Source organism: Triturus cristatus, chromosome 2_1, assembly GCF_964204655.1.
Source record: "Triturus cristatus chromosome 2_1, aTriCri1.1, whole genome shotgun sequence".
Lineage (NCBI taxonomy): Eukaryota > Metazoa > Chordata > Amphibia > Caudata > Salamandridae > Triturus > Triturus cristatus.
Window position 1 is genome coordinate 847416596 of NC_140581.1, and position 27932 is coordinate 847444527.

Consider the following 27932-nt stretch of genomic DNA (forward strand, 5'->3'; position numbering starts at 1 on the left):
TTTATATGTCTAAAGATCTCACCCCAATACGTAGCAATAGTGCGACATTCCCAAGCTAAGTGAATAAAGTTGGCCGGTGCCGCTCTGCATCTCCAACATCGTGTGTCGGTTCACAAACCCATGCGGTGTAATAGGGTTGGGGTACGGTATAAACGGTGTAGAAGGCAAAGACGGTAGTTTGGAGAGAGGTTCTCAAGTTGCCCGCAACAGAACGTCCATTGTTCATAGGATACTTCTTGCCCTATGTCAATATCCCAAGCAGTGCGTGCGCTAGGTGTAGTAATGGGTGATTTGAGTTGCGTGGTAGTGTAAATGCGAGTGACTAGTTTGCGCGCCTAAGGTTCTTTAGGCATATACTCTAGCACCGCCAGTGAAGGCGGTGTAACAATGCAACAATGTCTCAACTGGGTATCATTTAGCAAAGGCAGATAAATAAGTCGTAAACATCATAAGCACCGGGAAAGAAGGGGTAAAAAAGAAGAGAAGGGTGACCAGAACTGGAAAAAAGGGGTAAAGTTGTTGTTATTGTAGGTAGTTACAACTGCACTACTGTACAATTAAAGTGTATGGTGACCATAACACACAAGTAGGCACTGGGCGTGCTAGTGACAAGTGACGGCGCAGTGACACAAGGTGAGAAAACAGCGTGAACGGCGATAAAGTATGATAAATTGTGCTAAAAAAACAATTATATACAATGAGGGTTTTTAAATTGGGTGAAATCAATTGACCACCATAGTGCCAAAGTTCTGTGCTGGATAGTCGACGGCGTTTCAACCAGAATCATTTCTGGTCATCATCAGGACATATGGTCACTTATTTTCAATAATAGTGCTGTATAGGGAGATAAAGAAAAAAGGGGGGAGGTGTAAGCAGATAAGTAGCCCGTCGAAAAGGAGGTAGATAAAGTCCCAGAGTATGTATAGTTACCTGTGGACCGCAAGAAACAAATAAATTAAGGCGGTCAGGGATCCAAGAAAAGAAAGGAGGTAATGGTAGTCTCCAGAGTATTCTCCAGAGTGTTGCAAGAGTCAAGAGTCAAGCAAGGACTGCCAGCGCGGGAGTCAATCATGGAACAGCTGTGGGGAGGAGGAAAGTGATGTGAGAGGGGTGGTGGTGTGCTCAGGGCGGGAGTGACTGAGGCAGTGGGAGAAAGAGGGAAGAAGGGATTACCTGCAAATCTGGCGAGTGGAGCACGAGGGCAGGAGTAGATTGTTCAGAGGGGGGAGGACCCAGGCGGTATCCAGTTGCAGGGTCTGATCTGGCCAAACTCTAGAGATGTAACAAAAAGCGTCAGGTCACGGTCGGGTCTCGGCGCTGGAAAGCAGAAACAAGGTCAACATTACAAGGGAGATTATCTGGTAGCGGTCGTGAAGGGAACCGGAAGCAAACCGGTGTATTGGGACGCGGGATGCGTCTGGGCTCAGTTACGAGCATGGGGCATCGGGAAATGTACCAAACTTTGTACGGCACGCAGCTCTGAGTTGGAAATACAACAGCTTATCTAGCGGGGAGGGTTGCGGTGTTGTGTTTAGTTGTTCATAGTGATAAACTGGCCACCAGGGTACAGGTCTTTGAACGTATGCAGCTCCTTCCGTTGAGCTCTTTTCCATATATTGCTTTCCAGTGAGGTAGAGATCAGGGGATTGTTAGCCAGTGGCATAATTGGTGCATATAGTGTTTCTAGTTTGGCTCTTTTGCGAATCCCCCTCCATGCCCACCGTAATGTTTCTGTGGTGTTGCTCTCTTGTTTGGGATGCTTGTAGTCCTGGTACAGGGCGGTTGTCAAGGGTAATGGGGCCACTCTGTCAATTTCTATGGCTACATGTGGTTGGAAAGGCGTAGGATGTTGTCAGAAGTGGAGATATTGCGTCTGGGTACAATATGCGTACAATACAAAATCAGGAGCTGCCAACCCACCCTGCGCCAAGGGAAGTGTGAGAAGATCCCAGGATGCCCTGGGGCTGTTTACCCGCCCATACCAGTTCAATCATGTCTGATTTGAGGCGTTTAAAAAGTGTGAAGTGAGGGATATAGGTAAGTTTACAAACAGGTATAGGAGTTTAGGGAGAAATATCATTTTCATAATTGCTATTCGCCCTGTGAGTGATTGTGGCAAGTGTTTCCACCTTTGGATTCTCTCTTCTATCCAGGTCAACACTCTATTGTAATTTGATGTCTAGAGCTCCTGTAAGTTCCTGCTTATCCAAATTCCCAGATACCGCACAGGTCCATCCGCCCACTCCACCGGAAATTTAGTGTCAAATGGCACCGTTGTGTCTGTCAGTGGGAGAATAGTATATTTGGCCCAGTTGATCTTAATACCAGATTGACCTCCATATCGGACTAGCTCTCTGGTTAGCGGAGTGAAGTTTGTCTCAGGGTTCTTGACATAAAGAGTTAAGTCATCCACGTACATGGACACTATCAAACCTCTAGTGGTAAAGGCGAGGCCCCTCTGCGCATGATGTTGTCTCAGCAGTGCCGCCAAAGGCTCCGTGGCAATAGCAAATACAAGGGGGGACAGCAGACATACATGCCGAGCCCCACGAGTGATGGGAATTGGTTCTGAGACTAACCCATTCATTTTCAGCCTGGCAGTGGGTGCACTCTATAGGAGTCCAACAAGCTGCAAAAATAGGGGACTGATACCTAGCTGTTCGAGTAGCGTGAAGAGAAATTTCCACTCCAGTGGGTCAAACGCTTTTGTGGCATCTAGCATTGCAGCAACTGCTGAGACCTGGGGGGCTAGGTAATGTAATAGTGTAAAAAGCATCCTGAGATTGTGTGAGGTGGAGCGTCACGGCACAAAACCGGACTGGTCTGGTCTGATGATTAGGGAAAGTAGTGGCTGTATCCCATTGGCTAATAATTTAGCAAAAATGTTATTGTCTATGTTTATTAGGAACAATGGACGATCCAAATTACAAGATGCTGGCTTGAGTATTGTTATAATAATGGCTTTGCGCATTGAGCACGGAAGTGTTTTCACCTGCAACGCTTTGTTGTATACTTCTAACAGCCGAGGTGCCAACAGCTCTGCATATTCTTTTCAAAAGGCAGCGGTTAAGCCGTCCGCCCCAGGAGGCCTTGTCGCCAGGCATGCTTTGGATGACTTTTGGTATGTCCTCTGTAGAGAACGGCTCATTTAGGTACTCGTGATGTGTGTTGTTAAGCCACAGTGGATCAAGTGAGTCTAAGTAGTTCTTTATGTCTGAGTCTGATGGAATGGTCTTCGATGTGTATAAATGGGCATAACAGCATTTCATTGTGTCTAGAATGTCAGTGGGCAAGTGTACCAATGCGTTCTCCGGTGTACGCAGTTTAGTGATGTTCCAAGAGCCTCCAGGTGGTTTTAGCAGGTTTGCCAATGTTATCCCGGGTCTATCTCCCTCCCCATAATGCCAGGCCTGGGCATGCTTATTTAAAAATTGTGTTTCCCTTACATCCTTTTCCTGGTGTGCCGTTAACTTCCTGCGGATGTTCGCTAGTGTGACTGGCGATTGGATTTGGAAGTAGTGTTGTTCCAGGTCGCGGATTTCACTTTCTAATGTCGCGAGACATCTGCGGATGTCCTTTAGGACCCCGGCCTAAAAAGTTATACACTCACCACGAATAATGACTTTAAAAGCCTCCCACATGACACCCTCTGAGTCTTCTGATCCCGTATTGCAGTCAAAGTAGTCTTGTATTTTATTGCAGATGCGTTCCTTAAACACGGAGTCCATCAATGCCTAGTGTGGTAGGCACCATGTGAAACGCTGTATGCGTGGCCTAGGGATTTGCATGCGGAGCACCACAGGTGCGTGGTCCGACTGTGTGCATGGGTGGTGTATTGCCTCTATGATCCATGAATGTAAGTCTCATGACGTGAGCCAAAAATCCAAATGAGACCAGGCTCTAAATTGCTGTCTGACACATGTGCCTTCTCTAACGGTAGGGTTCAACGCTCCCCAGGTGTCGACCAAGCAGTGGTCCTCAATTAGGTGGTTAAGCGTGGATGCAGCTCGTGGGTAGTGTGGCCTAGGTGCTCCCACCCTGTCATTGTGTTCTGAAAGAACCACGTTAAAGTCCCCGCCCCATAGCACAGCATTATGTCACATCGATTGAATAGCCTGCCATAGCTGAGTAAAGAAGGTGGGATCATCAGTGTTTGGTCAGTAAGCGTTAACTATTGTAATGCGCTGGCCAAATAACTCACCACTTAAAACAATATATCTGCCCTCCGAGTCCACCTTGACCTTCACAGTCGTCCACGGGAGTCCTCTCCTGATTAGGATTGCTTCTCCCCTAGAGTAGTTGGAATAAGTTGAGGCACGTGTTTTCCCCCACCCATGGGCCCTCAGTTTGGTTAGGGACGAGTCAGTTATGTGTGTCTCTTGTATAAATGCAAAAACAACAGTTGATGGACAGAATGCAGAACAATGTCATACATTCACCCCAGTACAGAGATCTGGGTCTAAATCCATCATTTGTTTGCTCACCATGCTGTTCCAGTTTGAACCCAGCCATATGCAAATTAGTCTTGACCCTGTGCCTCACAGGAACAGTCCAGCCCGAACTGCCAAGCCAGGTCCTCCCTGGACTGGAAACAAGCATCCTAGGACCGGTTTCGGAGTTTCACCCCTCTTCAGCCAGGATAACTTGATTCCAGTGGCATGGAGAGCACGGGACCCACGTCTGGGCATACCCTTCCCACTCGGGGTGACAAATGCAAAAACAACAGTTGATGGACAGAATGCAGAACAATGTCATACATTCACCCCAGTACAGAGATCTGGGTCTAAATCCATCCCGAGTGGGACGGGTATGCTCAGACGTGAGTCCCGTGCTCTCCATGCCACTGAAATCAAGCTATCCTGGCCGAAGAGGGGTGAAACCCCGAAACCGGTCCTAGGATGCTTTGTATTGCATTTTGGCAGCAAAAAGCTCTTAATGCATTTTATCTTATTTTTTATTTGATTTTAAGGAATATGTAAAATAATCTAACACTTCCGAGCCTCTGGAAGAGGGGCACAGAATGGCTATGAAATGTTTTTAAATGAAATTATGCACCTTTGCACTTTTTGCTCAGTTTTAGAACTTAAACGTACTTCTCAAATGTTGGATTCTTTTATGAAATGAAATATTTTATCGAATGTATGTTTTATGGAATTACATTTTCCCAAAATAAATATTTGCTTACTCTGAAATACATGCAGGAAGGATTTTGAACAGTTGCCAGGAACATTTCATCACAAAGCATTGCATTACTGCAAATTTTCCTGCGTGTGGAGGAAAAAGAAATGCAAACACAGTTACATGGAGTCCGGGCTAGTTTGGGCCTATTTCTGTAAATTGCAGTGTAGTCGTTTTTAATGCAGAACATTAATAACACCAAGCAATCATTATTTACTAATAAAAAATATCTTACACTTCCTTTAACTCGCATTTTATACAGGAGTCTCCCAACCAAACACTGAAAGGTTTTAATAACTTTAATAATATTCCTTCTCCCAGAAGCATGTAATACCGTACAGTATCTTCTGCAGATGTCTGCTCTTGTTTATCTTACTACTTCCACTATAAAATGCTGGACAGTCAGTGAACCACTCACTCTCTCCCTTTATTTTCTAATTCTGTCCCACTTGAGAATCCACCTTCTGGGGACCATTCACCTTTGGCTCAGATTGTTCAATGTGATTAACAATGTTCATCCTGAATGAGCCATTAACATAATCTCTTACGTAGAACAGAATATTGTCTGCATATAAAGGGACAACAAGGGTGCAGTCATGTGTTTGTAAACCAATCTGCGATCCCAGTTTACTTATATGGTACGTGTGAGCTCCATTACTAGTGCAAAAAGCAATGGGGAGGGGTGCATCCCTGTCTCGTTCCCTCCTAGATGAGGGCAAGAATATGAGATCTCCCTGGCCGTTTTAATGTGAGCCATGGGAAAGGAGTATATCAGCTTTATCCATTTATTGATGATCATTCTGAATCCCATAAATTGAAGGACTAGCCGCAGATACTCCCACTCCAGAGTCAAAGACCTTCTCTGTATTTATTTAGGTTGTTACTACTCTCGCTCAAATCAAACACATGGACAAACTTTTCAGTTCCCTTCAAGGAACTAGTTTGTGCATGCTTGCTCCACTGCTCAGAAGTGGGAAGGCAGCTTGTGCTCCTCTCTACAGGTCCTCGATGTGCAAAAAGGATTGTGGAAGCTGATCAATCAAAAGGCAAGTGATAAATGAGGAATACTTCACCCCCTCTTCCATGTCATACGCCGTAATTCCCTCCTCAGGCGTAGGCAAACGAGCAGCTACGTCTGATTTGGGGCTTTGAAATGCTTCTGCATCAGAGCTTTAGAGCGCAGCAGTTTCAATAACATCTGTGGAGTGTAAGCAGCACCTGGTTCCACTTGTGACTCCCCTACACTGCATTTATTGCCGAGGGGCAAGGAGGGATTTGGAGTTACATCATGGTAAACCCTAAAATGTGACTTTCCTTGGTTCTTTCAAACTCTAATTGGAATCCTATTTATCACTTTTAATTTGAAATGCAAAACTCTTGTCAGAAGGGGTAACAACACATCGTACAACATTACAATAATACAATAGTACAACATTTCAACACTGGAACTGTTATATTTCATATCGGTACCCTAACATAGGTCCAGGGAACATCGTACACTTTCCCTACATTAGCTCCCATTATTTCACATGAACGAGCCTTATAAGGACATCACTCCAAATAAGGACAGACTGCCTTGTATGGACATAACGCCTTATAAGGACTGTAGCATTTTATGAACTAAACCTTTCACCTAGTTCCATGCCGAGGGTGGGTTTTTCCAATCGATTTTGCTAAGACGTCATCCTTAGCACATATGAATAATTAATGAGTACACTCTCTAGGAGGCATACTTCACCTCTCCCATCGACGCACAAGGTTTAATCCCCAACGTCATACCTCAAACTGAGCAATGGGTAACACACGTACATAGACTGTATAAATACAGCACCTCCTGCTATCAGAAAGCAGGAGGGACCCGAGACTTCAAGGCCAACACACTGACCAGAGACGCTGCGGCTCCGGCATGACATCGCTCCAGCTAACAGTGGTCTAGCTATCCCTTGCGGGGTGTCCAGCTCAAGTCCAGGACAAAGTCCCACATTCTCACTATCAAGGTATGGGGGTTCGACTCAATCCTAGCGGTATTCTTGGCTCTTAGATTCTAGACTATTAGGCTTTTAGGCTCAGTAGCTCTTTCACACCTATTTACATGCCAGGTACACTTAGGTACATCTAGTCAGGCATCTTAGGAGTACGCACTTTACTTTTATAAATGCATTTCATGTTTGTGTATATGTTTGTGACTATTGCAAAATGGTAAAACAATACTATTCCTTTTTATTCACTGTACTGCTGGTTCCATATCTCTGCTACTGTGTTACAGTTGTAACAGTGCACTTATTTTACATGAGAAGAACTACAGTACAATAATTTTTTATTGTAAAAACGCTCAGCTGTTTCTTCTCTGTATCTCTCTGAGAGCCAAACAAGCATGCACAAGTGACTGGGTGAAAAGTAGTATATTGTTTCCACGAGTCTGAGATTATTGTGTTCTGAGGTTGCAAAAACTAATCTCTCTGATAACAGGAGATTCTAGTAGCACTACGAGCTAGCTAATGCAAACAACAGGCTAACATATTCGATGGGGGTGTACAGAGTTATTCTGCCACCAGGCTCACAGTTTATGTTATCCACAAATGCGTAGGTCCTGCATAAAGGGTACTATTGGAACTACACTACTGAACCACAAACTAATTTTCTACAGTGAAAAGATCTTTTATTATATCTTTTGTAAGAATCCATGACCTGACTTGGTCTCACTGTCTTCATAAAACTCACCATTTTAAGAAATGTAATTGGGTAAGTTTGGCCTTCTTAAAACCTCACAAAACCCAAGCAGAAAATCCATGTGTCCCAAGACAAAGAAAAGGTCTTGTATCAGGAGGTTCGGAAAAATTAAAAGTCCCAGCTATTAACACTTCAGTTGTATTACAACGTGATTTAGGTGTTACAACTTTGTTCAAGGACAAATGCCTTCTCCCTTTATGAACTCTAACTGGAAATCTGTTTCCAAGCATTTTAAACCTCCACAGTCAAGGCTGGAACAGGCTGAGGTAGCAACATATAGAGATACTATAAGGGTTCATTTGATTCTTCTATCAATGAAACACTTCTCAGAGGGTTTGTTTGTCAAATGGGTGCAGAACTAGAGTGGAAAGATCAACAACCTCCAATAGGCTGAGGAAGGTTTCTCTTCTTCCTCAATAATAAAAAAAGTGGGATTACCTCCAATTCTTTAAGGATATACACAGTAATCAATCGAAGACCTCAAATCACCAAGTTCAGGTTGAGGGAGCAGTCTCCCATGAGGGTGCTATTAGAAAAGAATCCAATTATTCTTCCACAGCAGGTCTGAGTATTACTTCTTCACCAGAATTATCTATGCTTTTTTTTTATTTTATTTTTTTTATTTTTTTTTAAGACATTTATTGTGCAAAGGAAAGGTTACACTGCGTCACGCCAACAACCCGGAGGTAGGCCGCGATATCAACAAATGTTTTCAATTAAGGTGTACCATATTAGGAGTCATAAACAATGTCAGTATCCTACCATTCAGGGAGATACACACCCTTAACCCTGGTGAGGAGTACAAAGGTATAACCAGTGCAGAGTGGATGGTCTTACATTTTTGGGTGTCGTGGACTGGAAACGAATCCTAGGCTCACGGTCTCGTCCAGTCACTCCGGCGAGTACTAGGACCGCAGCTCATGGAAAAGGTAATGCATAGGTAAATCGTCCACTACCACCTTTTCGCCCAACCCCCCCGCAACAATCGGAGGGAAACAACAAACTTCGGTGCAGAACTATTTCAAAAAATCAACAGACATCACATCTCACATACGCAGGGGCTCGCGTACAAGGACCCGTCCGTCATAGAGGGACGACTACAAGCAGCATTGGCGGCTGCAGGAGGATCGCAAGGCAGCAGCTATGGGGCGGGGGCGGAGGGGGGGGGGGAGGGGATGCGGTCGGACAAAACAGCGGGGCGCCTGGACGGGAAGGGGGGCATCATGTCAAACCCGACAGGCACGCAGCAGGCATGGGATCCGACAATAGCAACACATCCCACAGCCCTCAGGCACATCAACCAAGCATGTATCCATCCATCCCAGCAAAATGCACACAGGGCTCTAAGGTTTCACCCCATGTCATCCGAAACACCCGTCCCAGGGGAGTCCACAGAGGCATCCGAACCCGCCCGCTCTCTAGTCCACTGCAGGAAGGGTTCCCAGATGTCATTGGGCCTAGATGCGGTGGGCATCGTCTCCCAGTAGTTCGTGAGTTGTGTCTGACCATATGTAACGTCTCGAACCCATGCGGCGAACGTAGGCAAGGCTCCACGGCCCCAGTGTATCGCCACCTGGCGTTTAGCGTAAAGCAGCAGCATCGCGTGCAGTTTCCTGTCAACGGGTTCGGTATCTTTAACGTATCCCAGGAGCCCTAAAAGCGGAGTGGGTTCATCTGACCTGTGTAATATGTGATTGATGGCCTCAAAGATGCTCGACCAGTACTCATCTAGCTTTGGGCAGCTCCACGCCACATGGAGGAAGGACGCGTCAGCTCCACCACACTTCCAGCATGAAGCGTCAGTGCGGATTCTCATGCGATGTAGCAGCACTGGTGTGCGATAGTACCGGTGCAGGAATTTAAAATGGACCAGTCGTAGCCTATAGTTCGGTGACAGCGCCGTGAGCTGCTTACAGCAGTATTCCCACACGTCATCTGTCAGGGTCCCGTCCAGGTCTGCGGCCCAAGCCTGTTTGGCCATAGGCACGGTGAGCGGGGCCTGCTCCTGCATGCAGTGGTACAGTCTAGATACCAGTTTCGCGGGGGAGGGTCGTGACAGCAAGTTCTGAAGGGCATCCAGTTGCGGAGGTTCCTCGGGGAATTGAGGCCACATCTTCTTGCAGGACTCCCGGAGAGAGTGATACAGAAGCGCGTCCGAGAACGAGGTAGGCTGGCCGTCCTCGCGGACACCCAACGCTCCAAACGTCCCATCAGGGTAGATGTCTGCGAAAGTGGCCACCCGTCTCCCCTGGAGCGTGATGGTATCTCCCCTAGCGCAAAGGCAGGGCAGCATCGGATTGCTTCGCAGTGGAATAGCCGGCGCATAGAGCAAGGGAAGGCCCGCCCTCCGACTTAACTCCTTCCAGGACCAGCGGATCATCTCAACGGTGTCTACCTCCTTCGAGGGGCGGGAAACCTTACCATACAACGCCACCCGAAGTGGCAACGGGGCAACCGCGGCCAATTCCACCGCCACATGCGGCTGGTAGGGGGTGGGGAATACCCAGAAATGCAAGAATTGAGCCTGAGCGCACAGCGAGTATAGCTTTAGGTCAGGTGCCCCGAGGCCCCCTTGTCGCAGCGGGAGTGTAAGCAGAGCCCAAGAGGTCCTCGCCTGCCTCCCAGCCCACACCAGAGATACAAGTAAGGAGCGGACTCGTGCATGGAAGCATGCAGTCATGGGTAACGGAAGATTAACGAACAGATATAGGAATTTCGGGAGAACTACCATTTTCGCCAGTGCAACCCTCGCAACCAGGGACAGGGGAAGTTTGTTCCAGACCTCCACCCTCCGCTCCAGCCAGTCGACCGCTCTGCCGAAGTTGAGAGACCATAGTTCCTGCGTGTCCCGACTAATCCAGATACCTAAGTATTTGACCGCGTCAGTCTCCCAACGCAGGGGGTAGTCCGAAGGAGGTTGAGCTGTCTCGTCAGTTAGAGGGAATGCAACTGACTTGGACCAATTTATAGACACGCCCGCCAGACCCTCGAAACGTACAAATTCTCGGAGCAGTGGATTCAAATTCTCTGCGGGGCTGTTAACATACAGAGTGACGTCGTCTGCATAAAGAGAGATCAGCAGACTACGAGAGCTGAAGCTTATCCCTCTCGCCGTGTGGTGTTGGCGTATTCTGGCCGCCAGTGGCTCCATCGCAATAGCAAAGAGGAGGGGCGACAGTGGGCACCCCTGTCTAGTCCCCCTGGAGATGGGAAAGGGTTCGGACACCAGGCCATTCACTCGTACCCGAGCTCGAGGTTTGTCATATAGCAATTTGATGAGAGTAATAAAGTTACGACTGAAGCCCATCCTGCCCAAGACACGAAACAGGTACGGCCACTCTAACGAATCGAACGCCTTAGTCGCGTCTAGGAACACGACTGCGGCCTGGACGGAGGGGTGGAGATAATGTAGGATGGAGAAAAGTGTTCTGAGGTTGTGCGAGGTGGCACGGCCAGGGATGAATCCTGATTGGTCCGGGAGAGCGATGATTGGCAGCATCGGCTGTAATTTGTCTGCAATGATCTTGGCAAAAATTTTAGCGTCCACATTTATGAGAGAAAGGGGACGATAGGAGTCCAGGTATAATTCGTCTTTGTCGGGTTTTAATAGGGTGACAATGAGTGCCTCGTGCATGGAGTCTGGGAGGGAATTCAGCTCCAGCGCCTCTACGAATACTGAGTGCAGTTTCGGGGCCAGTTCTTCAGCATACGTCTTGTAAAACATTGTGGTTAGGCCATCTGGGCCAGGAGCTTTATTAGCTGGCATGCTCTTGATAACCTGAGCTATGTCTTGGACCGAGACAGGCAGGTCCATGTATTGTCTATGGTTGTCATTGAACCAGACAAGGGCTATAGAGTCAAGAAAACCGTCCAGGGAAGTCGGAGCAGCAGAGTGTTTGGACGTGTAAAGGGAAGCATAAAAATCGGCGAAGGCCTTCAGCACCGCCTCTTGGCCCGTGACCCGTGTCCCCTCACTATTATTGATAGTGTGTATATAGTGTGCCTGAGCCTGGGGAGCAATCAATCTAGCTAGTGTCCTGCTCGGTCTATCACCTTCCCCATATCTGCGGGCTTCGGCCTGTTTCCCTAAGAACTTCACCTCCCTCTGCGCCTCCTCGTTGAAGTCCAACAGTTTTGCCTTAAGACTACCTGCAATAGCCAACGTCGGGTCTCGGCAGAAGGCCAGGTCCAGATCCTTAAGTTCTTGCTCTAGCTGAGCCAGTGTCCGACGTATGGTATGTAGCACCCCTGCCTGCCGAGCTATACACTGGCCCCGTATTACCGCCTTAAAAGCGTCCCACACCACGGCCTCAGAGGAGGCCGAACCCTCGTTTTCTGCAAAGTACTTGACAATGTCATCCCTAATTTCTTCCGTGAACACCTGATCTGTAAGGGCGTGGGGTGGCAGCCGCCATGAAAACGCCCTAGGAGCCACGTTGGGTATCCGCAGCTCTAGCATGCAGGGGGCGTGGTCCGAAAGCGACCTAGCCTGAATATCCACCTCCCCCACCCATGTAGCCACCTCAGGAGACAGCAGCCAAAAGTCCAGGCGGGACCAAGCGTCATGATGACACGTGATGCAGGTCCCCGTTCTCTCCCCAGGGTGACGAAGTCTCCACACATCAGTCAGTCTCCCCTCTTCCATCACATCTAGCAACGCCTGCCTCGCTTTCGCATGCGTAGGTCTACTAGCACCCCTTCTGTCCCAATCATCGTCCAACACTACATTGAAATCCCCCCCCACCACTATCAGGTTACAATCAAGCAACACAATTTGCGCCCAAACATTGCGAAAAAAATCAGGATCGTCCACATTTGGGCCATATATAGCGGCCAGAACCAGCGGCCTACCCTGCAATGAGCCATGCACCAGTACATAACGACCCTCCTTATCCAGTACACAATTATGTTCTCTCCAATCCAACCCTTTCCGTATGAGGACAGCCACCCCCCGGGCATAGTTAGAGTATATAGCTGAATATACATGCGACCACCTGTGATGTTTCAGCCTGGGCGATGGGGTCGAGTTGATGTGAGATTCTTGCAACAAACAAATGTCTACATTGTGTCTGGTCAACATATTATGCATCAATCTGGCTTTTTTATAGTCCCCAAGGCCACGAATGTTCCAAGTCCACAATTTAACTCCCCCCATGCCTGTGGCACATCCAGGGTGACCAGGCCGCCGCCCCGCTCCCCCCCCCACACAAACAGGCCCAGATCGCCGCACACTCCCGCGCAGTACAGTCGTGAGAAGATAGATTGCAACGCGCTCCACCAGCACCGGTAACCAAACACTCAACATCCCCCCCCAACCCCCACCCACGCCAACCCCCCAATCAGGTTGCGCTAGAATCCCATTCGTGCTCTGAATCGCACTTGCGACAACTGAGAACAAAAACAACGGGAGATACCCCATGGGGCGAGGTGCTCCTAGCTGACACCCCTGAATACACAGGGTGGCTGCACACTGAAGGATATCCGCGACACCCGAGGGGTGCCCAGCAGCATGGATCAAACAGTACTGGAGTTGTGTGCCGTCCAATACGCCTCAGACCTGTGACACAGTCAACAACCAAGACCCCCCCAGCATGAGTAGGCCAGCTCCAGCAGTTCCAGCAGTGTCCTCCATTCCACGTCTCGAGGGAACCAAACAATCCAGCAAATGTCAGCTTTAGTTGAAAGGGGCAGCACAGACCCCATTACCCTCAGTCCCTCAATCATTGTCGCTCATGCGGGCCGCGTCCTCCTCCAACCTCGGCGATTTGCGTCTGGCACCGGGGCCACTGATATGTTTAGCAAACTTTAAGGCTGACTTAGCGTCAGTGAAGAAGTGAGCAGTTCGTTCATGGAAGATTTTCAATTTGGCTGGGTATAACAAGGAGTATTGGACTCCGGCCTGCATCAGGAGTTTCTTCGCAGGTATGAACTCTTTTCTGGCAGCCTGGACGAGGGGGGTGAAATCAGGGTAAAATGAGATATGATTCCCTTTATGGATGATCTTGCCTTTTTCACGGGCCATCTGTAGGATGCGGTCCCTGTCCTGAAAATTGAGCAGCTTGGCCAATATAGGGCGTGGAGTGGCGCCTGGTGGTGGTTTCTTGCCCAGTGTCCTGTGCGCCCTCTCCACCGTGAATACCTGGGACAGGTCCGGGTCAAACAGCTCATGTAGAAGATCAGTCACAAAGACCTCCATCTTTCCGGTGTTGTCCGTCTCCGGAATGCCCGTAATTCTGACGTTGGACCTCCTGGAGCGCGCTTCTAAGTCGTCCGCCTTGGCTCGCATGGACTCCAGTTCGCGCTCAATGTTGGTTATGTGGTTTTTCGCCTGCTGCTGAAACTCGGCACATTCGGTATGTCTGTTTTCTAGGCAGTCTAGCCTCGTTTCGTGTACGTCCACTTTGGACTTGACCGCCTCTAGCTGTGTGGCCATAGCATCCAGCTTTGCGTCGATACTCTTCAAGCTAGATCTGACCTCCAGCATTAAAGCGCCAAAATCAATTTCAGCTGCAGGGCTCTTGGGAGGAGACGACGCGGCTCCCGTGTCCGCTGTTTGTTGCTTGGTCTTCTGCTTTTGGTCAAATGTCAGTTTGGGCTGTTTCGCATCCTTCGTGCCCCCCATCTCGGACACTCGTGGGACGCGGTGTGCAGGCTGTGGTATGAAGCACTCACCGGTGCGCCGCGCAGGCCACCCTCTAGGACTGGCAGGCACAGTTCGAGTCGTCGCAAGAGAGAACTGGGGGGTCAGCAGCCCCTTCCAAGTTCCCCCCACGATCTCCGAGTGGAGGACAGAGCGCGGGAAAGGCTCTGGCAGGATCAGGCTGAGGTTTTTAGTTCGTTTCTGTGCCCGGGAGCGGAGCTCCTATTATCAGGGCAAGATCGACACCGTCACGCCAAACGGCGATCTGCAGGGGCTCAGGGGCATGCCAAGCAAGGGGCTCTCGCAGTGTAGGCTTTAGTGCGCCACGGGTCCGCAGCTTCTCCTCTATCGACCCGGCCGCACCGCAAAATGGCGGCGTCGCGTTTCTGCCTCAGCCCCGACCTTCCCCCGATCCGTTACCTCTGTCCAATGGCCGCTCCGCTCCCTTCCTCCGTCCACAAATGTTTCCGCGTAGCGGCCGCCGGCAGCTCCCAGCCCCGCGCCAAGGGCGCCAGAGTAGTCCCCTCTCCGCCGATCTCCTTTGGCCCAGCAATCCCCGAGGTCCGGCCAGATGTCACCGCCGCCTCGGGCTCCACAGCAGCAGGCGGGCTCTAGTGTGCGGGCCGGCGCCACCCGCGGCCGCCAGGTCTCGTCGCGCAGCCACCCGCGAGCGGCAAGGATTCAGTCGATCGTGCCTCCGGACTGCCGCATCAATTACACACAGAAGCCGGGCCCCTCGGTAGCGCTGTGAAGGATAATCAAGGATTTATTCGTGTGCAGCCGGCGGAGCTCGCTCAAAGAGCGGCCATCTCGCTGCTCGGTTAGCCACGCCCCCCAGAATTATCTATGCTTGATATTTTGCTACTTACGCAAGGCACTTTACAATGATTTTTGCAAGCTTTGTCATCAGTTAATAAGAATCAGACATCAAAGATGGACCTAGTAATAATAAAATTTTTCAAAGTACAATTCATCAGTGCTGTCAATGTTGCAGCCATTCCCTGACCATGTCTCTGTTAATCTTTTGGGCATAGGCACTGGAGGTAGTCCACTTAAAATCCAGCCTGGTCCATATTCTTCTATGGACATAACCCGTTGACCCATGTTAGTTAAAAAGAAAGGCAAGGATCTGGGTTACTCTTCCTCTAAGTACCTCATAACTCAATATTTTTTTAAATAATTATTTGTTGTGAAAAACAGAAGAACTCAAGTTTCAATCTAAATTTTAAAAGTTTGTAACCGATCAGCACTTTTCCACCATAAGAGACCCTCTTCTAAATGTGAGTGTAAAACCAATGGGGAAATATTTTAAACTTCCAAATGGAAACGCAGAGCTTTAAACGAGAAGGAACACTTTACAAGGGGCAGAAGGACTATCAAACATTACATATTATAGAGACAATATCAGACTAGAGAGGTAAAGTACCACAGTTTATTCATTAAGTCCAAAATCAAAGCCTAATACGTTTTGACGCATATTTGTGATAAAAACGAATTCCTTTATCATTCTTCAAATATTCTTCATAAAATAAATCCATGTAGCAAACGAATTTCGCTCATACACCGCAAGGTTCCACAGGGCTTATATTCTCAACAGGTTGTCCAAGAAGCTTCCTTCATTATTCTAATATTATTCAAAACCCCACTATTGGCGCTGCAAAAATCCCCCAAAAATGTCCTACAATTCTCTATAAAGTTACGCTGTGTTTGGCATGCAAGTCTGAAATGACCATTTCATCAGCCAATCCTTCGGCTCCAAATCAACAGTCAAATCATGGAGTTTATATAGGGTTTGACCACTGATTTTACCTTTGATTGATTTCCAATCTAAAACAGTGCTCTGAGACATGAGATTCTTAACAGACTAAGCTAACATGACAGAAAATGCGTCAGCCATGTCCACATGTTTCTAAACTGCCAGTTCTAAAACCATGAGATCTACACAGCAAGAGGCCATGTTAGAATTGTGGCACCTGTTGTGGAAGATAATAAACAAAACGTTAGCAGCCGTGACCATGACTTTCACACGTTCAGCTAAAGATATGCAGGCAAGAAAATGGAGAAACAGGCTAATTTAACCTAACTAAAATGGAGTCTGTCATGGTGTTCACAGCATCCCTGGATTGGGGTTAGAGATCACTCATTTTAAGGATCGTGATTCCTACATTGCCTTAATTCATCCTTAATCCATATTTTTGAATTATGTGTAGATAATGTATGAATGAATACACATGTCTAATAGAATGTAAGCATAAGTGCATAAAACATAACATTTGTAAAATCATTGAGAAAATGAATAAAAATGCGAGCATAGACACATAGAAAACACAATGAAACATAATATAGTAAACCGCGTTTTGACAAAAGAGCAAATCGGGCCTTATATTTGGTTTCCATCTAAAAATAAGAATAATGAACACAACACTGCACCCAAATAAATGTAAAGCTAAAAGTCCAATATGATCAATCGAGTTTCTTATTTCTTCTTTACTGAATTCTCAACATTTTCTTCTCTTGCATAAAAATAATTAAGGCTGCAAACAACGTGTTTTGCTCCAATGAACTTCATTGGTGTTGCAAGTATAATACATAAAACACATATATAATATCCATAAATACAAAAACACATATAAACAACAAATTGCAATGCTATACTCACAACATACATGACAAATATCATAGACAACAATTCATATCTGTATACACAGCGAAAATAAAGCAACTTCTTATCCAACACTTTTGTGTCTTCGCCTTCGATGAAATTTCATTTAAACAACTTTCCTCCATATCAAGAAAATAGAAGAGATTAGCAGAACAAGCATTTAACAGTATCTATTTAATCTGATTACCATATCATAACTTATAGATTCAATTACTGAAATCATAGACATTCACATGCCTCATTGTTTACAAAAATTTCAACATTAGGTACCTATGGAAATAAGTGGCACTTTCACCTAGTAAATATAAGATTAATTTGTATCTTTGGAATTTATTTGATCTGCCTACTATGCCATATGTTATAGATTCAGTTCCTGAAATGATGGAAATGCTAATGCAGTATTATTTACAAAGTTTTCAACATCGGGTCCCAATGTAATTAAGTGGCGATTTCGCCCAGTGGATGTCAAATGAATTTATAATACATACCATATTGATTCTTACGGAGTGTATGTTCTCTCTCTTTCTGTGATAACCACCAATTGTGTAATGTGGCCGTGACAACATCTCCACATCTCTGTTTCTCCCTTATTTTCCCATTATACATACTACACAGCTGCCAATCTTACAATAGGTGTCATTACCCTGTGTCCCCATGCCATGACGCTGTGTCCCCATGCCACGGCACGCTTAGGTTCATAATAAGTGGCTCCCCTCCTGTGTTATATTCCATATAATCACTATAATATAGACCTCGATAAACTCGTTACCCTTCACCTATATTCTCTCCCTACATTACACTTGTCACGGTTCACAGGGACTCACCTTTTACCTAGATATTACACTGCATTCAGAACGCGGGTTTTCCCTAGTTCAAAATCTCATATATTATGCATGAGGATTCCTGGAAGCACAGCAGGACTATCATCTCCGGTATAAAATCTATGTACAAAGTTCAGGCCCAACGTCATTCTTAGGCCCACACAGTAACACAGCAAGGTAGGACCCCTGGGGAGACCTATGAGTATATATACATCACATTTTGCTAAGATTGCTAGAGGAGATCGAGACTTCCGGGCCGACACACTGACCAGAGATGCTGAGGTTCAAGCATGCAGACACTCCAGCTCGCAGTGGTCTAAACATCCCTTGCGGGGTGTCCAACTTGAGACCAGGACAGGGTCCCACACTCTCACTTAAGGTAATGGGGTTGATTAAATCCTAGAGAGATTATTGGCTTAACACCTATACCCATGCTTGGTACACTTAGGTACAGCTAGATAGGGAGGCATCGTAGGAGTACGCATCTTTTTTCATGTGTTTTATATACTTGAATATATTCATGATTTTAGAACGATGGCAGAACTATGCCATCCTTTTACTTTCATAGTACTGTTGATCATTTATATCTTATACTGTCTAGTGGTTGTTGCAGCACATGTTTTACAACAGAATAACAACTGTTCACTAAATGATTATTAAAAACGTCCAGCTTGTTTTATTCGGTGTGTGTCTCTGAGACAAACTAAGTAAGTACGAGGGACTGAGCGTAAGGTAGTATATTGTTTCCACGGTCCTGAGGGATCAGGGTTGTCATGTTCTGAGGTTGCCATAATCTAGTCTCTACTTGGTAAGAGAGTATAGTGGCACCGTGAGCTAGCTGATACAGACAGGCTAACATACCCAGTGGGGTGCACGGAATCAGTCTGCCACCAGTCCCACAGTTTATGTTATCCAAACGCGCAGATCCTGTATAGGTCATATAGGAACTACATGACACCTGGGGGTAGCATGTGGTGTTTCACTGTTATGCAATCTTGTTATGTGCATTCTTAAGAGCATAATATATTACCCATGATGTTACACATTGACAAACATGATGACATATCACTGCAAGCAAGTGGTAGGCACAATGCGTTTCTGTATTGTAAATCTTGTTGTGTTGCATGCCTTATCATACGCAGCCATATGAAGCAGACGTCCGATAAACAGCTATTCCGTGCTAAGACCGTGTTTCCTCGCCACATGCTTTGTAACTGCAGACGCGAGCACCTGCAGCTTGTAGCCACACCCTCCACGTGCTAGCATGTTCCAGGATTAGATTATTTAAGGGATTCTCTCCTGACACTGGGCGCTTGCCCTCAGCTCACCTATCTACTCACCTGGTCTCCGGTCTTGCTGCTCTTGTCCCTCGTAGCAGCAGGAGTGTTCTGGCAGCTCCCCTCCCGGCTCCAAGCTCCCATCATCTCTGACCTCCTAGCCATACTTACCATCTCCATGGCAACGCCTCCTGATTCCTCTGAGTCTTCCGGTGCATCCGCTCTGTACACTTCCTGGAAGAAAAAGGAAAGAACATTAAAACAGGTATTCCACGGTTCCCACATCTTGCGGCTATCGAGCAACATTAAGGTAATTACATTCTTTTTTTAAATATTAGCGGGCAGAAAAACAAAGACTTTGCCAGGAACATCCCTGTTTCATCGGCCGTAAGGACCTGGGCAAAATCCTGTGTAGCTATGTGGTCTTGATCCATGTCTCCTAGGAAAGGTATTTTGTGGCTTGGCCTTCTGTCACAAGCCACTCATCTGAGCTCCACGTTGTTCCTCTGGGGAGATGATAGGAGCCAACACATCCTGGGGCCTGACCTGGTAGCAATGACAATATTGATGAAACACATAAGCATTTCAATGTATGTGCAATAGTAGAAGTCAGATGACATCTCCAAACATAAGCATGGAACTTCAGACACTTTGTGGTTTTATACCAAACATGCAAAATACGCACAATCCACAAGTTTTGCTCACTTCAATACATGTCCCCATTGCGGCGCAAATGCAATAGTAAAATGGGCATCATCTTGAGTGTTAACAGAACAAGCCAAGCCCATCATTTTACAATGGCATATGACATTCTTAAAGTAGGAAACCATTTTCCTTTGGTCTCCTGAAATGTAACTCTTTCATTTAAGTCTGACAAGCACCGAAGTGGCAAGGGGATCCACTCCATTTTTCCTTTGGTCTCCTGAAATGTAACTCTTTCATTTAAGTCTGACAAGCACCGAAGTGGCAAGGGGATCCACTCCTAACCACCAACCAAGTCATCGCTGTTATTCCAAATAATAAAAAAAATATATAATTCTATAATTTAAAATACATATTTACTGCATCTGATGTAGCCCAAAATGTAATGTTTCAAAAAACTGAGATTCATACCGATGAGCGTCAACCTTATTAAATTATCCAAATGTAATCATATCCAATACATTGCCTATTTATGATGAATTACCATCATACTCATCAAATAGCAGTCATGTGTTATTATCTAGCATTTTCCAGAGAACGTCCAAGTCCCAAATTACTGCTCAAGAAAATAATTACATTTATTATCCGTATGATGCCCATTTATTATTGATCATAAGTGGCATATCCATTTATATTCAGTTTGTTCCCTATCCCCACCTCTCCTGTGTACAGGTATCTAGTCTATGCCATGAAACCAAAAATTCAGATTAAATGCTCAAAAGTGTTCTCACATCCAAGATTTTAAAGTCTTAATTGTACTGCCAACATACATCAAATTACAGTAAATGACAGTCTTTCATTTTTCGGACTATATATACGAACTTACTCAGTACAGACTTCTATCACATGCAATGTTTTTAAGTACTATTTTGAATGGACTTATTAATGGTTGTATACCACATTTAGCAGTACATAGAATTTTTAGTATGTCGTCCAGTCGGATGAGGAGTGGGTGTTATGTTCCATAGAGGTACCCCAATATAGGCTCAGGTAGTCACCTAACCTTTCACCTATATTCTCCCCTACCATTACACTACATAACGGTTCTTAGTACTGACCTTTTACCTAGTTACGGTAATGTCCAATTATGGCACGGGGTTTTCTCTAAAAAAGCTTAAACCTCATTTATTATGCATGAGGATTCTTGGAATCACAGCAGGCCTACCATCTCCTGCATAATAACTATGTATAAGGGTAATTCCTTCCGTCATCCTAGTCCAACATGACCCTGCAAGGTATATCCCCAGGGGGTACCACTTTGGGTATATATACACCATATCTTGCTGAAGTAGTCAGAGGAGAAAAGGACTTCCATGCTGACACACTGACGCAAGACGCTGAGGCTCCTGCACGCAGACAATCCATCTCATAGTGGTCTCACGGGGTGTCCATCTCAAGACCAAGACGGGGTCCCACAGTCTCTCACTTCAGGTAATGTGGTTGACTTTATCCTAGAGGGATTCTTGGCTTATACACTCACATACATGCTAGGTACACATATGTACATCGAGTTAGGGTTGCATCGTAGAAGTACTTATTCTACTGTCATGTATTTTATATACTTGCCTGTATTCATTGTTTTAGTACAATGGTAGAAATCTACCATCCTTTTACTCTGTTAGTGCTGATAATCATGTATATCTGTTACTGTCTAATGGTTGTTTCAGCACACCTATTTTAAACTAGAATGACGCTGGTTCAATAAATCCACACCAGGGGCAAGGACAAGCCTTATACAGAAACAGCAGGGTAATACTTGACGGGGTTGCAGAAAACAGCGTTGCCTGACGTGAAGGAGCGATGGGTAGCCAGGTGCTGCACACAGTCAATGCACACAACTTTATATACCGACACAGACCCACAGGGAAACCCGTCATGTCTCACAGCTTAGTCCACATAGCGTTGCCCCAATTGCACTTACCAGCACATATAGCAAAAGACAATATAATAGCAGAACTCCAGAACGGCTGGTTTATCCCCAACCTTGCAGAAACAGTAACAATGTATTTAAACGGATGAACCATCTGTCCAATTATACTCTGCCAAACCTACACTCAAGGGTGAGTGATCAGCTTGCCCAAGACCAAAAGGGCCTTTCAGGGCTTTACACATCGACTTTATCAACATGATCGATCAATGTGCTAGCTACTGATACTTGATTGTAGTACTCTAGCCCCTACTCTAGGTGGATCGAAGCCAGTCCTTGTATGCACTGCTACACCAAGGAGGCAGCGATGTTCCTTGTCAGAGAAGTAATAGCCAGCTAGGAAGTACCAGAAATCATCTGGGCAGACAATGGAAAGCACTTTGTCAACTCCATGTTCAATCACATCTGCACCCTTTTGGGAATAACACATAAACTGGACTCCGTATATCACCCCCCAAACAATGGCATATTTGAGAGACTCAATGGCCAGTAAAAAAATTAAATAAGCAACATTTGCTCCAGCCTTAATAAGAAAAGGCTCCACTGTCTGCCCCTAGCCTTGTTCGCGCTGAAGAACACGCCCAGCAGCGATCACCATCTTACACCACACCAGATAACTACTGGTAGATTGATGAGGACACCCATCCCAAACACCCAGACCAAATTGAGCTCTGAGGCTAGCTCTCAAGCATTATGGGCCAAATTGCATGTATATCTCTCTGAATTAGCCAAAACGTCCAGGTTCCTATCTAAGCAGGTCCACCACCAAAGCACCAAGTGCACCACCTCCAAGCTGCCATATCAAGCATCTCAAACTGGACAAGAAGTCTACATTTGAAATTTTGTAAGGAAATGGAAGCAGGCCAAGTTTGAATGAACCTTACCGAGTAGTCTTCACAACACCAACCGCCCTCATGGTGGAAGGGAAAAATATGTGGGTCCACCTTTCTGATGTGTGACTGAACATTCCACGACAAACCCCCCCATGAACTGCATCGTGAACTTTATGTTTTGAATCTCTTAAGCCAAGAACCCCCCAATCATCAGAGAACTACAGATTCATCCCACGGTGTACAATGTTGAATACGTTATGTATTGTTGCACTTCTATGTATCCTCTATTTACTATGGGTGTTGCTGCATCCATTCATCACCAAAGAACTGCCTAGTCAAATGGAGTCCACACTTGCATAGGCAATCTCTCCCATATCACATATAATTACACCGAACCTAACACTAGCATCCCACATGCAATAAACAGTACCCTCTTACACAACACCTGGTATTGAGTCATGACCCCCGTGGGCACCAAGACATCAGCCAGGTCATGTTATGCCTGTTCGCTGACACCTCATGCAGTAGGCGCAGGTAGGCTTTACTTGTCTCAAGAGGTGGCCCCTAAAAAAGCAAAATGCCTTCTCCACCAATACCTATGTAGGATTAGGGCCAAAATATAACCCAACAAGGTAGAACCCCACAAAATAGTAGTGAATCTGACCCGATACGAGACCAATCCAACAACACTGTACCTTTTCACTGAGCTTAGCAACATTCAAGCTGAGCAACATAGGATGAGCAGGTGGGGCACCATAGGGGAGAACACTGTTTGGCCCAAGACTTTCCTGAGAAAAGATTCATAGAGGTAGCAAAACCACCACATCAGTGCATGAACCTGTCCGCCCTGCTGATCTGTGGTCCCAGGGTGGCCCTTAGGGTATCTGCGGCAGTCTTCTTCATAACAAATGGACCCCAGACATTGAATTCCAGTGTGGGGGCCTCCATCTCAATAATACAAAGGGAAATGAGTCTCGTAAGGGAGGGTCGAACAACAGCTTAGATACCCCATGTCAGGAAATCTGGGATACTGAGATGGCTGGATATACATGGCTAGAAGGGAAGGGGCAACCATTAATTGTACAGGAACTTACACTGTATTCCTTGCGTTTCAGAGGTAAAGGAACAATTCCATTGGGCATGAATGAAAACTGTGGCACAATCCTGCACATTTCGGACATGCAATGGGGCACCTCCATGCTGATGGATACCTTTTTGCAGTGCAGCAAGTTTACCTACATTCAGCTTGTCCCCGGATGGTGTAGCATCTGCTCTCTCATCACCACCCACACCCTGACCCTCGTCATTCCCGCAGAAGAACTTTTACATTTGTACCAACACCCTGTCTCTGTTGCATCAGGCTCGTGAAAAAAGTACTGCTGATTATTTTGGCTGGGCTCAGTACAAAGACATTTCAGACAAATTCAGACTGTTCTCTGATGCCCAAGTATCAGCTGGAGGATCCATACCCTTCTTCACCTTACAAACAAAAGCGAACGCCTGCAAGTTGCATATAACCAGGTGGGAAATGCTCAGAATGATGAACAACACTGAGCCTGTCCTCAATTCAATCAAGGAAAAACCATCCGCCTCATGGTGATGCAACATCGATATGTGTTGAACTTAATGACCACAATGGAGGGAGGGGTGTGTGACAAGATTGGTGTGCCGTGCTACATATTTATTCCAGGAAACAACATGGACAATGGGACTCGGACTCTTGAAATACAAGCACTGCACCACTTACAAAGAGACATACATGAGATGCCCCTGAGCAGGAATGATTCTCAAAGTGTTTTTCTTGGCTCCCCCGGTGGCTGTCGGGACTGAGAACGTCATTGCTGGCCGTTTTCTTGTTCTTATTGGTGTTTTTTTGTGTTTTCCTGCAATTGGAGGTTTCCTGCTGTAAAAATGCAGCCCTCACATTGGGTAGAATGTAAGTAACTAGGAAAATAGTAATAGTCAAAACTAAAGAACAGCACCCAATAATGTGACAGTCATTAAGTATGGGTTAGATAATGTAGTTGAAAATTCAACTGGAGGGGAGAATGTTAATATTAAAAAAATGGATGCCAATTTTAATAATGATAAATTCATATGTAAGAATGAAATCACATCTCTATTATTGAATTCACCCATCTTGAACTCTTCCGTCAACCACGACTTAAAAATATGTGGTCAGGCAGGCTCGGAAACCTAGGCCTGAAGTTACTAATTGACGGGTCACGGGTCGGGTCACTCAGGTCAATCCCACAGATAAGCACAGCAACACCACAATGGTCTAGGGAGATTGGCCCCAATAACGCGTACATGGCCGGAGGGTTGCGCGCATTCCTAAAAATACCATAAAGTCAGTAACACACAGCCAATCAGGACACAGCAAACACAGTACATGCAGTGATCATGCACCCCTCATGCCAAACAGCTGGACACGTTACCTACTGGCCCCATTGTGTCGACACAAGGTCAAGGCCCACTTGCATTTGTTATCTGGGGCCTTATATTTGACTCCAAAGACAAGGCTTGCATTCTTTTTTAAAAAAAAGAATTAACGGAAATACTTTAAGATACCCAAAGAAATGTATAAAACCTTGTTCAGATGGGTTGTACTTTGAGACAGTCATCAGACCTACTTCTGTAACTGTGCTCAGGCTGAAGTGTTTAATTAAATCAACTGTTCCTGTTTTGCCAAACGCCTCTCATCTTTAGTTTTTTCAGGGTAAATTCATATTCGAGCAACAAAACCCATAAAAATCTGGAGCATGATTCTGCTGCAACCAATATAGAATTGTAGCGATTAACAGATTTGTTTGGTGAGATAAATTACGCCAAAAGGGAGATTGGGGATAGCGAGGGGAGTCTTCACTGTTTTTTTAAAAGTAGAATGTTTAACTTGTTGCCAAATATTACATTGCTATACGTAGTGTGAAAAACGTATTTTTATGCCTTATTTTGAACATCAGTTCTTCCATTTGCATTTCCCTGAGATGTTTCTGATCACGAACTTTGGAGCCTTGCTGACGTGTTTCAATGTCAGCACAAACAGACTTGTTTTGCTCATGTCTTGACCCACCTGGTGTTGACATACCTGCTCTTTACTCATCTGAGGCTAGTCTAGCAATGTCAACTTGTAATGTTTATCCTCGTTTGTTTGATTGTCTGCCAATGTCTGTCAATGTCTTAAGGAACAAGTAATGTCCACTGATAATGTTTGTGTACTCGTTTGTTTCATTTTATGTTAATATTTGAGCATCTGAAACAAGCCTTAACCTTGTTACCTAGTTACGGATTGTTACTTCTGTAAATATTTTACACAGCCCTGGCTCGTGCCACATGTATGAATAAGCTTGCAGATCTGTGTAAGATGCCCACTCTTGTCATAGCCATCTTAGCACTGTGATTATGTGCACCCAAGCGTCAATATTAAATACGAGTTACTTTGGCAGACCTCCGACTACTGGTTTCTTTGTTTTGCAAGTGGAGAGTAAAAGAGAGCGATTTGCACAATAGTCTCTGGCATGCTTATGTAACACTGGCCACTAATGTCATTGCTGGAGCACTGAAATTTTTTTGGGGGTGGAGTTTTATATAGCGCACACTAGACCCAAAGGCATCAGAGCACTTTACATGAGCACCAGTTACGTTACAGACGGACAAGTTCATTTTTGTTAGGCATGGGAAATTAAGTAATTTGCCCAGAATCACAGAATGTTGAGCGTCCCTGCCGAGACTCGAGCACGGTTCACCAGCTCTGAGGTTGACCGCCCTAGCAGTTAGGCCAAATTCTCTCCCCAACATGACATGATAGCACTCAGGCCAGCGTGGGCAGACACTATAACCTCACGTCTGACTTTCATTAAATCTAATCCAATCTGCTATTTAGATATTATTCTATCCCCACTCCATCGAGAGAGGCAAACAGAGTGCTAACTAGATTGAGGGTGTAGGAGTGCTTACTAGAAAATCCATATGGAGGCTTTTCACCCTTAATTGTTGCTCGTATTGATGCCAAAATATCTGTGTCAATCTGGTTACTGTTGCTAATTTAAGTCTGAACCACTGCCTTTGCGGTAGAATCGGCCACACAGTTCTCTTTAGCCTGAATTCCTTTACTGCTTTGGGTCATGTTGTGTCGCACATAAACCAATGGAAGCTTGTCTTGTAATAAAGCTACCTCTCCTCAGAGCTGTTTATTCTTTATTGTTTTCCCTTTTGAATCTATAAATTCATTCATGCACCAATGTGTTACAACATATCCTTAAAAACAGAAGGACAAATCCAAAGCTATTAAGTGTGAGAACTAAGGGATTAGCCTTCTGTACAGCAAGTAAAAAGGCATGACTTTGTATCAATTGTGCAGTACAATCACCTGAAGTCTTAGTGTATGTGTGCTGGCGCTGGAATTCATCGTGTTTAATAATTCCTTGCACTGCAGCACAAGCTGAAGAGTATTTCTCCTTAGTGCCTTCCACGGGTTGCGCAGAGTAGTCTGTATAAAACAAACCCTGATCTGACTCAATGGTTATTATTTTAGGAGATTGTACTGTGTCCTGTGTATACTGGTGAAATTCTTGCATGCAGGGAGTTGAATCATATTCAAATTGCATGTCTACTGCATTTAACGAAGAAGCCCATTGTACCGAATGCGGGTGTAGAGCATGAGCACTAGTCATACTTGATTTAGTCACAGATTATAGTAACGCAATGGGAGAAACTATGAATATAGTTGCCCAGTGCTCGTTAAAAACGTCCGTCTGCACTGCAGAAAGAATTTTCACCATGGAAGCAAAACACGATTAGGCTTTAGAATACAAGTGTGACTTGTAAGCAATAGGAACTGTCTGGTCCTATTGGAGATTACATAAAGGTAATCTGAGGTGCTGGAAACAATTCTAATAAATAGTTTGCTTTTGTTAGCCCTAGTCGGTAAATATTTTTCTCTTGCACGTCTGCTTGAACTCTATGCAAGATAGCTATATGTTTTTCCACCCAGAAAACGTGGGAGAAGTTAAATCATACAAGGGCTTCCCTCACTCGGCATAATGCTGCAAATAAATCCGTCTGCAGTTAATCCCCACAGTGCTTGTAACTTTACTAACGTATTTGGAGGTGTAAAGGTAGTGCACATCTGAAGGAAGTCTGGCACTAACCCCTTGACCTCA

General features: G+C 45.6%; 2 long non-coding RNA genes across 2 annotated transcripts in view; both read right to left on the reverse strand.

The window, feature by feature from the left end:
• Window positions 1-442: 442 nt before the first annotated feature.
• On the reverse strand, window positions 443-19510 carry LOC146865965 (uncharacterized). Its single transcript, XR_014976740.1, has 5 exons — window positions 19372-19510; window positions 5186-5264; window positions 1174-1272; window positions 931-1079; window positions 443-834 (listed from the first exon to the last, which is right to left on the reverse strand). It is a non-coding gene; the product is annotated as an uncharacterized LOC146865965 (long non-coding RNA).
• Window positions 19511-19739: 229 nt separating this feature from the next.
• The window catches only part of LOC146865966 (uncharacterized), a 135548-nt gene continuing 127355 nt past the window's right edge, over window positions 19740-27932 (reverse strand). Inside the window, exon 4 of the long non-coding RNA XR_014976742.1 lies at window positions 19740-19854. This is a non-coding gene — a long non-coding RNA (uncharacterized LOC146865966). The remainder of the gene's footprint in view (window positions 19855-27932) is intronic.